Here is a 13,122-nt window from a genome sequence, read left to right as displayed (position 1 = left end):
TGGAGAAACTACAAGTGGTTGAAGTAATGGGCAATGTAAGCTTGCTGCCAGGGAGAGAAAGAAGTGGCAATGGAACGAGACAGAGACATGCTCTTTTAACAGCCCTGTCTATGTTCCTTGGGTATATTCCCACATCATACATTAGTTCACTTTCAACAATCGTTAAAACTTTGTACCTCAATTTTGGGTCATGTTTTCCACACCCACAATAAACTTTCATTATTTTTTGCAAGTGATCATACAAATAACCAAGAACTAAGAAGCCACCACATTTTGAGCTGCAAATGCAGAAGTCATCTACATTGCCTTCAATTTTTAGACTAAAGAAATTGTAGCATGAACAACCCTGAGGCTAGAAATGTCACTGGCTCATTAGATTATTCCTCCTTTGGACCTGGGGAAACAGCATCTCTTTCTTCCTATCCTGACAGTCTGAAAACCAGGGAAGATGCCCAACTAATTATTCAAGGATGAAACGTCTTTGTTCATCCTGAAATGTTCATAGGCTTATCTTATGGTCCACGCTGCTTAGTACAGAACTTGTCTGGAAGAAATTGAGAAGGCAGCGTCTTCCTCCAGCCTATGAAGTTCAATGTCTTCGTTGAAATAGCTGCTAAATATCTTATTCAAAAAGAGAAAACCTATCTTAGGTAAAGAGACTGTAATAGCTTGAGGGAGTTTCTTTATTATATTATAAGAGATTAAAACCCTTTTGTGCGGACTCAGACATGCTGATTTTTTCAGTTTCCAACCTCCGCATTTCCAGTTTCCCTTTGACTAGGCTTCCTCCTTTTCCATGTCTCTCATTCAATCTCCACCAACCAGAGAGCCTGTCCCACCCGTACTCAGGGCACCTAGTCTACTCCAGGATAGACGCAGAAAATGTTTCTAAAAGGTAATATTCAAGGATGAGATTTGCAACTAAAGGGAGTCCTCCTAGAAACCACACACAATACTTCTAGACTACAAGTGAAACAAGGATAGGCAAAATCAGGGTACATATCTTCCAAGAGGGACGTGTTCATCTGGTACAGAGTTAGTGAGGATTTTTCAGTGTGTTCCCAGATTTGCCCAGCAGAGGGAGGCCCCTGACAACTTCAGGAAAGGCGAAAGTTGGTGGCCTTTAAATACCATGTTCTGTTCTTAAGTGTTCAGGGAAAAGGTTATCCATTCAAAATGTTTTTTAAAATATTCAAACCAAAATGATTACTTACTTTTCTACATTACAAATCTGTGTTTTTTCAAACTTTGTCATATTATTTCTCCAATTTCATATTTTGGTTTTTTTATCTAAACATTTTAAATAGGTTTCTCTATGTTCATAATAATCATTTAAATACTATGTAATTCTTCAGACTTGTTGGTATGATTAAATTTACAAAGTCACTCATGTGTTTTGTTAGAGAGAACTGCAGATTACTTTGGCAGCTATAATTATGTTACAACTAACATTTTAAATAAAGATAAATGAAAAAGTTAATAATTCCTCTCCCAAAGTCTACTCCATGAAATACAGTTAATATATATTTTAAATTAGGCATTTCCTTCTTTAGAATTCATTCCTTTAAATATATTGTAAGGTAATGACCACTTATGTTGTTTTCATCATGTTACTGTACTGATTGTATCAGAATTTCTTAATTTATTTTTAGGTTTTTGTTTGTTTGTTTGTTTGTTTGTTTTTGCATGGTAGGCACCAGGAATCAAACCCAGGTCTCCAGCATGGCAGGTGAGAATTCTGCCACTGATCCACTGTCACACCGCCCAGAATTTCTTAATGTATAAAGCAATAAACTCTATTTGATTTGGAAGATTAATACAACTTCCATCACTTTATATGTTTAAAGGCTAATTGAGTAGAAATAAAGTGTTCCTCTCAAGCTTTTTTAAATTTTATTTATTGTATGCAAGTATAAAAATAAACTATCTAAGACACCTTCCTCCTTTTTTTTCTCCCCCGCCTTTAGAAATGCAAGTGTATACTTTAGTAGAACCAGCATTTAATCAGATTTTTGTGTTGGCTAGATTTGTAAGACTAAATATTTAAAAGTACTAAAGCAAATACATTTTTCTATTATACTTTATTGAACATTCTCTAAATTCCTGACAAAGAAAACATAAGCACCCTCCATATGTTATGTTATAAATGTGTTTTGTTCTATAACGCATTAATGATCCCTTAGGCTAAACTAATTTTCAGGTCTGTGAAATAATATTTGGATTATTACATGAGTGACAAGACAATGACTAATCTGAAATTTTGGCAGCTCACACATTATCAGGTGAACAGAAGCAAGCTTATTAATAAGTTTCTTTCTCATGTATCTCTGTCATCCTCTGTTCTCTAGTTATTAAAACAAAACAAACCTCCCCACTTAAGATAAAACTTTCACTGCCTTGTCTCCTGTATTTCAGCAGAGCCTAAGAATAGAAAAATCTGATTCTAAGCTTGTAGAGTTTCTATCAATGGCTTGGATTTTATCTATGAATACGGCAAAGGTCCTCTGATGAGGGTAATGGCTGACATGGCAGCAAAACATAAATGAGAAGAAGGGAGGAAGATTGCACGTCTGGTATAGAACATGGGGAAAGAACTGATCACAAAAACCCAGTAGGATTTCTAGGGAGAGATATAGTCCTAATTGCAGATCATGAATCTGGGATATTGAATGGTATTTCTCCAGCAGAGCTCAGCTGCTTGGGGGTAGAGCTGACCAAAATTTAAAGTTTTTTTAAAATTTCAACTGGTGAAATGCAAGGATAAGTAAACAAGGGAGAGGAGGATATCATCAACAGATACACTGGACAAATGGACTGGGCAATCTCTGCAGGACAGACCAGGAAGTAAGGATAGCAGAGAATGCAGAGATGGGGCTGAGAGAAAGAAGTGTCTTTGGGCTGGAAGAGGTCAAACCACAAAATGATGTGAGTAATGGAGCGAGAGAAGTGGACAAGAAGAGATTGTAGAGAGGAAAATGCAATGTTGGATTTACCATTTCAGAGATGTTAGCTTGGCCGGTTCCAGCTGATGGCTGGATTCCAGCAGCACCATGAGTCATGGCTATGGCAGCAGTTGTACACTGCAGTGACAGGGAAATTATCATCTAAGAGATCAATACTCACACGCCACTGTGCAAAATAATCAGATGGGCCCTACCTCAGACCTTACTGCATCAGAATCTGGAGGGTGAGGCCCAAGAACCTGCATTGCACCCTCTTCCTCAGTTTACAAACACACTATTCCCACCAAGCAACAATGCCTCCTTCCCTCTCCTCCCATCCCCAGGTAACCTCTGATCTACTTTCTAACTGAAAATTTCCTAATTCTAGATATTTCACAAAAGTGAAATCATAATGTATTTGTCCTTATGTACTTTATTTCACCATTTTCAGGGTTCATTCATGTTGCAGCATGCCTCAGAACTTCATTACATCTTACAGCTGAATAATAGTCCATTGTGTATATATACCATATTTTGTATATCCCTCATCTATTGATGGATACTTAGGTTGTTCCCACCTTTTAGCTATTGTAAATACCATTATGAATATTAGTGCACAAGAATATGTTTGAGATCCTGTTTCAATTCCTTTTAACTATAACTAGGAGAGGAATTGCTGGGTCATATGGTAATTCATATTAAACTTTTGAGGAACCACCATACTGCTTTCCACAGTGGCTGGACCATTTTATATTCTCAACAATGATGCACAAAGGATTCCATTTTACCCGGATGCTTTCCTTTCCTTTTTATTTTCACTTACTTAAATAAGAGCCATTCATGTGGATATGAGCTCATTGCAGTTTTGATTTGCGTTTTCCTAATGGCTAATGATATTGACCATCATTTCATAAGCTTTTGGCCATTTGTGTATCTTCTTTGGGAAAATGTCTTTTTAAGTCCTTTGCCCATTTTTTTTTACCTGTGTCTCTTGTCCTTTTTTTGAAGTGTAAGAATTTTTATATATTCTTTCAGAACTAGCATGTATTTTTGAAAGTTTTTTTTATTTTTATTAATAAAACCAAGCAACATACAATATGAACACTCTTTATTTTTATCACACAGTTGTATATTCATTTTCATGATCATTTCTTAGAACATGTGCATCAATTCAGAAAAAGAAATAAAGAAAACAGGAAAAAAAATTCATACATACCATACTCATTGCCCCTCCCATTCATTGATCACTAGCATTTCAATCTACTAAATTCATTTTGACATTTGTTCCCCCTATTATTTATTTATTTTTAATCCATATGTTTTACTCATCTGTCCATAAGGTAGAAAAAAGAAGCATCAGATACAAGGTTTTCACAATTACACAGTCACATTGCGAAGGCTATATCATTATACAATCATCTTTAAGAAACATGGCCACTGGAATGCAGCTCTACATTTTCAGGCACTTACCTCCAGCCTCTCTGTTACACCTTAACTAAAAAGGTGATATCTATTTAATGCGTAAGAATAACCTCCAGGATAACCTCTCAACTATATTTGACATTTCTTTTGTCATTGACACTTGATGCATTGACACATTGAAGCCATTGACACTTTCTTTTGTCTCATTTCTCTCTTCCCCCTTTTGATAGACGTTTTCTCAATCTCTTGGTGCTGAGTCCCAGTTCATTCTAGGATTTCTGCCCCACGTTGCCAGGAAGGTTTACACCCCTGGGAGTCATGTCTCACATAGAGAGGGGGAGGGCAGTGAGTTTGCTTGTCTTGTTGGCTGAGAGAGAGGCCATATCTGAGCAACAGAAGAGGTTCTCTCGGGGCTGACTCTTAGGCCTAACTTTAAGTAGGCTTAGCCTATCCTTTGCGGGGTTAAGTTTCATATAAACAAACCCCAAGATTGGGGCTCAGACTGTTGCTGTAATTTCTTCACTACTTGTGGGAATATAAAGAATTCTCCACTTGGGGAAGTTGAATTTTCCCCCTCAGAACCAGCATTTTTAACAGGTATCCTAGGTGATTCTGTTGCAAGTGATTCAGGAGCTTAGAGGAACAATATTCCAGGTAATTAGGTGGATTTTCCACATAAGCACCGAGTTCATCAAGCATCTGAGTTCAAGAATGGGGTGGAACATCATGAACTAGGCAAAGCTACTGAATGCAGTTGAAGGACCAGATTGTTCTGACAGTGAGACTGTAACATGGTGTCAGACTGAATGGCCTAAGCTGAGGGGATTTCCCCCAACAGTGGGCGAGTTTAAGTGTGGAAATAACACTGGGGAACAAGGAAGGCATATCCTCACCTCTCAACTTGTGGAACCAAGGAGACTATTTATCCTTTAGGAGAGACCTCCTTGGAAAGCAACACTCTCAGCGGTGAGTCTGAGGCATACAGGAAGAGATAAAGCTATAAGGGAGTTTCTTTACCACACCACACAGTATCCCCCAGGCACTGCAGGTATCTCTTTTGGTTGAAGGGATGACCCTCAGGATTTGGGGTCACAGATAAGGACACAGCAAGCAAACTTTGGAGAAGATAAGGACAAGAAGCTGACATTTTGAATGGTGATCAGAAAGGAACAGGATATAAAGCTTTAATTGATTATCTGGCCTCAGGATTTCTAGAGAAACTGGTCCTACTGATCTTCTCATAGATATAGGATTTTAGGCTTCTTTTACAGATATTTCTGGGGGAATTTTGCCACAGTTAAAATTCAGGCAACTTCTATCCCGCACTACATTTCTCCCCTCTTTCTTTGCTTAGGTTTCATCTGTCAGTGCAGTAATCTTAAAATTGCAGATCTTAGACACGTACCTGTAAACCTCCTTAAACATGATGTCTTCTAACCCCCATTCAGCAGATGAAGAAACATTACAATAAAATGACTTGTACAAGATGCCCAGTAATTAATAGTAGCTAGTAAAAACAGAATTACTAAGATATGACATTTAATAAAGGTTATAGTCAATATTTATGAGCACTGCTTATGGTTATTTACCTGATAACCATATAGCACATTTATATATATATATATATATCATTAAATATGTGTAATAGAAACTTGTTGAAGGTATATCTGAACACAGCTCTGTTCCTGTTTCCTTCAATTCCCTAATTCATTATACAAGTGGCATAGCTGCCTAAGGATTCACGCTCATAACATTAAACAAAATCAAATTAAAAAAAACTGAGAAAACACAGGGATCATATGTGGATAGACAATGGGAGGGAAAGGATGGGAACATGGTGGCAGGAAGAGGCAAAACAATAGAGTTGGGAGTAGGCTCTGACAGAAAGGAGACTTGTGAAGAGGAAGGGGTCGCATATAATTAAGAGGCCGGAAGGAGATATAAATGTGTGACCTGGGTGAAGTATCAGGTGTCAGGGAGTGATGAGAGAATACACTAACATTCAAACTTTTTAAAACACGGTACCTAACTATATCATGTCTGTCTTGGATTCACTACCAGCATCACACCCCTATATATACCACCAAATAGGCACATTCACAACCTCTGGTGGAGCATATTCATGTTACTTTAAAGGTTTTAGGCTGGTGAATCATTCACTCATTCAACAAATATATATTATGCATATAATATGAATTAAGTACTGTGCTATGTACAGACAAACATTCTAACCTTTATAAACTTTAACTTCCTCTTTAATAAAATGGAGATGTTAATGCCTGATTTACCCATCTTTCTGAACTCCATCCTTTGTGAATGTATAGATCCTTTTTTATCAGTTTCTCTGAAGAGCTCTGCCAGTCCTTGGTAGATGTCAGCATACCCCCAAGAATCCCTGTACTGCTCACCTCCCTTAGCTGCCTCCTTCTGCACCATGTTTCTTTCTTTTGCAGGGCCTTCATTACTCTTCAGAGTCTTGCTGCTTTCCAGCCGCTATGCTTGTCCTGATCTACTTTGTCTCATCTATATGAAGGCCCTTTCCTTATTTACCCATGACCAAAATTTACAATTTTTCCGAATCACAAAGGCTTAGAGAATCAAAGAAATGGATTATACTTGGAAGTTAAAAGTGGGTATTAGAGAAGGCTTGTCTCCAAATCCACTGGCGGAAAACTGTTCTCCAGTGGTGACGTGGGGATGTAGCTCCTTCCATCCTGTGGCTTGAACATCTTTAGTACATGGCTAAGTTGCTTTGGCGATGATCTCTAATTCAGGGGTCTAAACAGAAAGAAGATTTTGAGTATTGTGAATGGTAGGTTGGTATGGGCCAGGTTTGAAAGGACTACATCATTTTTGCCCACAATCCACTGAGCAGAACTCAGTCATATAGTCATGAACAGTGATAAGTCGGGCTTAGCAGGAGTCTAACTTTGAGTCAGAAGGAAGAAGAAAGGATTGGAGGAAACATTTAAGTCTCACCATAGGTGCTCTCCTGATTATCACTCTGGCTCAGGCCTGTCTTCTCTTCCTCAGAGGGGCCAACTTTTTATTCCTAACTTTTATTGATTCTTTTGCATATGTATTATGATTACTATGTCCTGAAAATCATTTGTATTCGTTCTTCCTGTTCCTCTAGGTAGACTGAAACCTACTGTGGTCATACCCTGAAGTCTGGGAGGAAAGGAAAATCTCTCCCTCTTAGAACTGAGGTGATGGGGAACAATTCACACAGAAAAGCTCACAGATGATTAAATCAACTTCAAAATATAGGATAAGACACTGATGTTCATAGTGGTACTATTCATAATTGCCAAAAGATGGAAGCAACCCAAGTTGTCCATAACAACAGATGAATGGATAAACAAAAGGTGATATATGCATACAATGGAATATTATTCCGCCATAAAAAGGAATGAAGTTCTGATATCTGTGACAGCATGGATGAACCTTGAAAACATCATGTTTACTGAAATAGGCCAAATACAAAAAGATTGATAGGGTAGGATCTAACTTTTATGAAATAATTAGAATAAGCAAATTCAGAGTCAGATTAGGATAGTTTATCACAGGCTGGGGTGGGGATAGGGAATGGGGAATTAATGCTTAATTGTTAATTGGTGCAGAATTTCTATTTGGGCTGATGGAAAAGTTTTGGTGGTGGATGGTGGTGATGGTAGAGCAACACTGAATGTAGTTAACACCGCTGAATTATATATCTGAATGTGATTAAAAAGGGGAAATTTAGGTCATATATATGTTACTAGAATTAAAAAAAAAGACCATAAGACTTTACAACACAAACAGTGAACCCTAATGTAAACCATGGACTATAGTTTTTATATATATATTTAACAATTACAATAATATTCTTTCATCAGTTGCAACTAATGCAAAGTGTTAATAATAAGGAAAACTGTGTGAGGAGCGCATTTTGGGAATTCTGTATTTTCTGCATGGTTTTTCCATAAACTCACAAGTTCTCTAATAAAAAAATGTTTTTAAAATATATAGGGTAACACAGAAAATATCCCTCCCAAATGACAATGTCATAGTACTGAGTGTCATACTGTAAAAGAGAACACTGGAAAATTAATAGAGCGTTCAGAGATAGATTCGGGTGGACTGGGGGTTAATATATGAAAAGGAGGCAACACACATCAAGGGGAAAGAACATATAGTTTGTAGATGGCACCAGGAAAACTGGCTCACAGAATAACAAAAATTAAACTGGACCCTGATTTCCCCTCACATATAAAAAAATTAAAGACCTAAAAGTGTAAGGTAAAACTCTAAAGTTTGTAAAAGAAAATAAAGGAGGTCATCCTGCATACCAGGTACTGAGAAGTTCTTGAACTAAACTCAATACAGTACAAGCCCTAAAGCAAAAATTATGACTTAGATTACATTAAAAATAAGGTTTTCTGTTCAATTAAGGAAGCTACAACGAAGTTAATATATTTGTGAGAAGATTTAAAATATGGAGAACCAATAAATGATGAATGTTTAAACTACATTATCTGAAAAATCAACAAGGATATATAGTAGCCTCAGAAAAATGGGCAAAAGCTATGATTTGGCACTTTACAGATGAGGAAACAGAAAATGCATGCTAACAATTGCATAAAGAAACTTACAGTTTATTAGTTTAAAAAAAGAAAAAACAAAACAACAAATATCACATATTATAAAGCTAGAAGATGCCAAGGGTTAGGGAGAATGTGGGACACGAAAACTCTCAGCCGCTGCTGCATAAGCCACTCGCGAGTAACTGGTAGTACTCAGTAGTTGTTGGAATTAGGGAATCATTCATTGAGAGAATGAAAAGGTACAACGGAAGTAGGGTGCCAGATACACGCCACAGAGGAAGATTCTGCAGCCAATATATGAAGCTGGTAAATCAGATACACACAGCCAAAGGAAGGGTCTTAAAAACAGAATCACAGGAATAAGAAACAGTATGATCACTACGTTGGTAGAGTCCCTGCCAGCTCTTCTCCAAAATCCACCTTGTGTTAGTAAACAACTATTTATTGACACACGTTAGTAAACGTGTGTCAATAGGAGAACATATGAATACATCATGATTTATTCTTTCAGTGGAATAGATTCACCTACATGCATCTACACAGACAGAATGAAATCAGTACACATGACAAAGGATAGGTACAATGGGTTAGTGTAGCAAGAGGACTTTGTACTGTTTTGACTGCCCTTAAAAATTCATTTGGTTGATGTCATGCCGCATCTAACATTTTGGAAAATACTTCATAAATATCTTAATGGAAACTCACTGGGAGAACACAACCCATCTTCAGAAGCGTGGCTGCCTTGCCCCTGCCAGGCTTGGGAGACAAGTTCTTCCGGTTAAGATCGTAGCCCTTTTATCTCTTTAAATACAACCTGAAACCAAATACAGTCCAATGCTAACCTTTAAAAACCTGGAGGTTGAGCACGCAGGTTTCCGTCACATTATTCTGTATATTTTTCCGTTAGACCTCTGGCAGGGGAGCTCGGGATCTGCGCTGACCACGGCTCCAAGGCCAGGGCTGGGGTCCGCAGCGGCCTCACATTCTTAACCGCGCCCGAGCGCCAGCCGCGTACTCCCTCCACCCGCGCCGCGATCTCTCAACTGACTTCACTCCTTTCTCCCAGGCGGAATCAGACCCTAGTCTCCATCTCCATCACCCAAGAAAATGAAACCAGAGAAATAGCGCTCAGACCCTCACGTTGAGGGAGGAGGAGTGACCAATTAGGTGAAAGGACGATGAAAGGCAGTGCTGCAGCAGACAGATAGCCAATCAGAGGCGCTACTACATAAGCCAAAGGGTGGGTCGCGCGCCCTGCCATTGGACACAGCGGTGACGGCAGAGGCTGGGGGCGGGGCCAGCGCTGGGGGTGGGCGGCTCTGAGGGGTGCTGGGTGAGCTGTGCTCGGTAGTTGGACTTCAGGAGGTCTCTGTCCCTTGCCGCCCGATCCTTTGCGGGAGACTTTTGCAACTTTGGGTTGGCTGTCGCGACCCTGTGGATTGTCCTGCTTCTTGGAGCTGCGGCCTTCCTCTTTCAGAGGTACAAAACAAACGTGAGAAATATCTTTTATAGGAAACTCGTCACCGAGGAGTTTCGGAACTCCACCCCATTAACTTAAATATCATGGCAATGACAATGGCAGGTGAAAGGTTTAGGAGACCGAGTACAAAGAGAGGGAGGGAGCACAGAAGAATAAGAGCCTGGACATGAGAAATTTCGGCCCACTTGTCATTTTTCTGGCAAAAGTTACGGAGGTTGGTAAGAACATTAAAATCGAAAGTTCCCCCCTCAGGCCAATGAGAACCATTGTCCAATTGATATTGTGGCCAAGCCTTTTTACAAAAGTAAGTGAGGCGTTTGGGGCGGATGTCAGGAAGTAAGTTTAGTGTGGGTAAATTTGCCAGTAGGCAACTCAGGAGTAAAAGGTCTGGTTTTAGAAGATTTATTGCCCATGCTGAGAGGTCTCGAAGAATAAAGAAATGGCCCAAAGAACAAAGGACTGGCTCAGGGGGTGTTGGCATCCCAACGCCCTGAGAGAGTCCTTAGAGCTCTTATGAGCGGGCTTGAAGCCCCTTTCAGGTCCTGGACCTGAATGAAAGAGGGAAACGAGAAGCGGGGCGTCCCCACAACTTTTCGAGTCCAGGGAAAGGGTGTGAGGCTTGCAGGCGTCCCCGTTCACCTCAGCCCTCGGAAGAGAACCTGACGTGAATTCACGATTTTAGGAGAGTAATTTAAGGACAGGCTCTCTCTCAGTATGGTGAGACCAGGCAGCAGGGCTGGGAGGGGAGGGACTTACCCAATCTGTGGTGGATGTGGCTGTGGGTGGAAGGGTCCCTGGTCACTGGCTATGTGGAGGAAGGAGAAGAGAGGAAGCTGGGGCGCCCTGGCCAGGCAGGCAGCACCCGCGCTCCTCTCCCGGGTTTCAGCACCAAGATGAAAGCTTAGCAGACGGAGTAAACAAAGGAGAGAAAGTAAACTGAGATGGCTTTAAGTGAGAGTGCTCTTTATTGGCTGTGCTCCCAGGCAGAGCTCACCGAACTCAAAATGGAGTGAGGTGAGTCTGCACGGGGGCTTTGGCGCAGGCAGCTTTTAAGGGCAAGGGTCAGGTGATGGCAGGAAGGGGCGGCACATTAAGCAAGGGATCGTTATGCAAGGGGGTTGGGTCACGGGTGGTCAGGTGTCCGTTGAGCAATGAGTTGGTCAGATGTCTGTTCTGCAAATGCTTTGGTTGTAATAGTCCACTTCCTCATTCTGAAGCCATGGCACAATTCTGGTCGCAGAGCCCTCTCCTATTCCCCCGACCTAACAGCAGGGAAAGGGTATGTAACTTATTGGCAGTGCCTCGAGTTCCCCCCAGGCTGCCCGGCCGGGAGCCTGCCCTCAGCTCCCGGAGCGGGGACCCGAATGGCAAAGGTCCTGACTCTATCTTCTGACCCCAAGTCCTGCCCAGCTGTGGGAGGTCCCAGCACAGAATCAGAGGCAGGAGTGGCAGCGCCCCCAGGACCCCGAGTAGGGAGAGGCGGGTGTACGCTGGTGAGGTTGGAGGGAGAGGTGTATGCTGAAGTCATTCCTGAAACTCATTTGGAGTATGGACTGGACCTAATGACACCCTCAAGGAAGAAGTCTCTTCAGTCACACTCCAGAATAGGATGTCAACCCTCCTTCTGGAACTCCCTCATTTACATCCCTTTTTAATTTGGATCTGGCAGGGGATCAGTAGTTATTAAAAGCTCTCTATGTAACCAAAATGTGCAGCCATGTCCCACACAGCAATAAATACTTTTCTTTAAGAAGTCAATACAATGGCAGGATACTTTTCTGGAGTACTGGAGGCCCACAGAAGGAATTCATCTACCCAGAATCCAACAAACATTAAATGATGGTGGCCCAAGAATTCCTCCTGTATATGTCTGAGCTTTGCAGTCATTATATAAATTAACAAAAACACCCATTTACATTGTTAGGCCTAGAGCTTTGGGCCTACCACTTCTCACAACAGCCCCAGATTATTGCCCCAATATTACACGTGAAGAAACAAAACCCAGGGGGGCAGTGTCACCCACTTTCACGCTGATAAAGTGTGTATTAGTTAGGGTTCTCTAGAGAAACAGAATCAACAGGGAACACTTGCAAATATAAAATTTATAAAAGTGTCTCACGTGACCTTAGGTACACAGAGTCCAAAATCCACAGGGCAGTCTGCGAAGCCGACAATTCCGATGGATGGCCTGGATGAACTCCACAGGAGAGGCTCACCAGCCAAAGCAGGAATGCAACCTGTCTCCTCTGAGTCCTCCTTAAAAGGCTTCCCATGATTAGATTTAGCATCACTAATTGCAGAAGACACTCCCCTTTGGCTGATTACAAATGGAATCAGCTGTGGATGCAGCTGACGTGATCATGACCTAATCCTATGAAATGTCCTCATTGCAACAGGCAGGCCAGCGCTTGCCGGATCAGATAAACAGGTACCACAACTTGGCCAAGTTGACAGCTGTCCCTAACCATGACAAAGTGTTAAATCAGAAATTGGTCATAGGCCTGCTATACTGCAGGAAGGTGAAAATTTTATCATTATTTCTCAAGTTCACATAAAATCTTCAGTGAATCAGGGTGTTCAGGAGTGAAAGGAAAGGAGTTCAGGAGACTCGGAAAGGATGGCTGAGGTGCAAGACAACTGGAAAGAGGAGGGGGCTCTGAGGACTGAAGACCCTGCCTGTTGTTTGGAACGA

General features: G+C 40.9%; 1 long non-coding RNA gene across 1 annotated transcript; it reads right to left on the bottom strand.

Annotated features, from left to right (window-relative positions):
* Positions 1 to 4,048: 4,048 nt before the first annotated feature.
* Positions 4,049 to 12,696, bottom strand: LOC143669203 (uncharacterized). Its single transcript, XR_013168779.1, has 3 exons — positions 12,555 to 12,696; positions 9,793 to 11,692; positions 4,049 to 7,142 (listed from the first exon to the last, which is right to left on the bottom strand). It is a non-coding gene; the product is annotated as an uncharacterized LOC143669203 (long non-coding RNA).
* Between the last annotated feature and the right edge of the window lie 426 nt (positions 12,697 to 13,122).

The sequence above is a fragment of the Tamandua tetradactyla genome, chromosome 25, assembly GCF_023851605.1.
Source record: "Tamandua tetradactyla isolate mTamTet1 chromosome 25, mTamTet1.pri, whole genome shotgun sequence".
Classification (NCBI taxonomy): domain Eukaryota; kingdom Metazoa; phylum Chordata; class Mammalia; order Pilosa; family Myrmecophagidae; genus Tamandua; species Tamandua tetradactyla.
The sequence above is the reverse complement of the archived record's forward strand: the minus strand, read 5'-3'. Positions and strand labels throughout refer to the sequence as shown.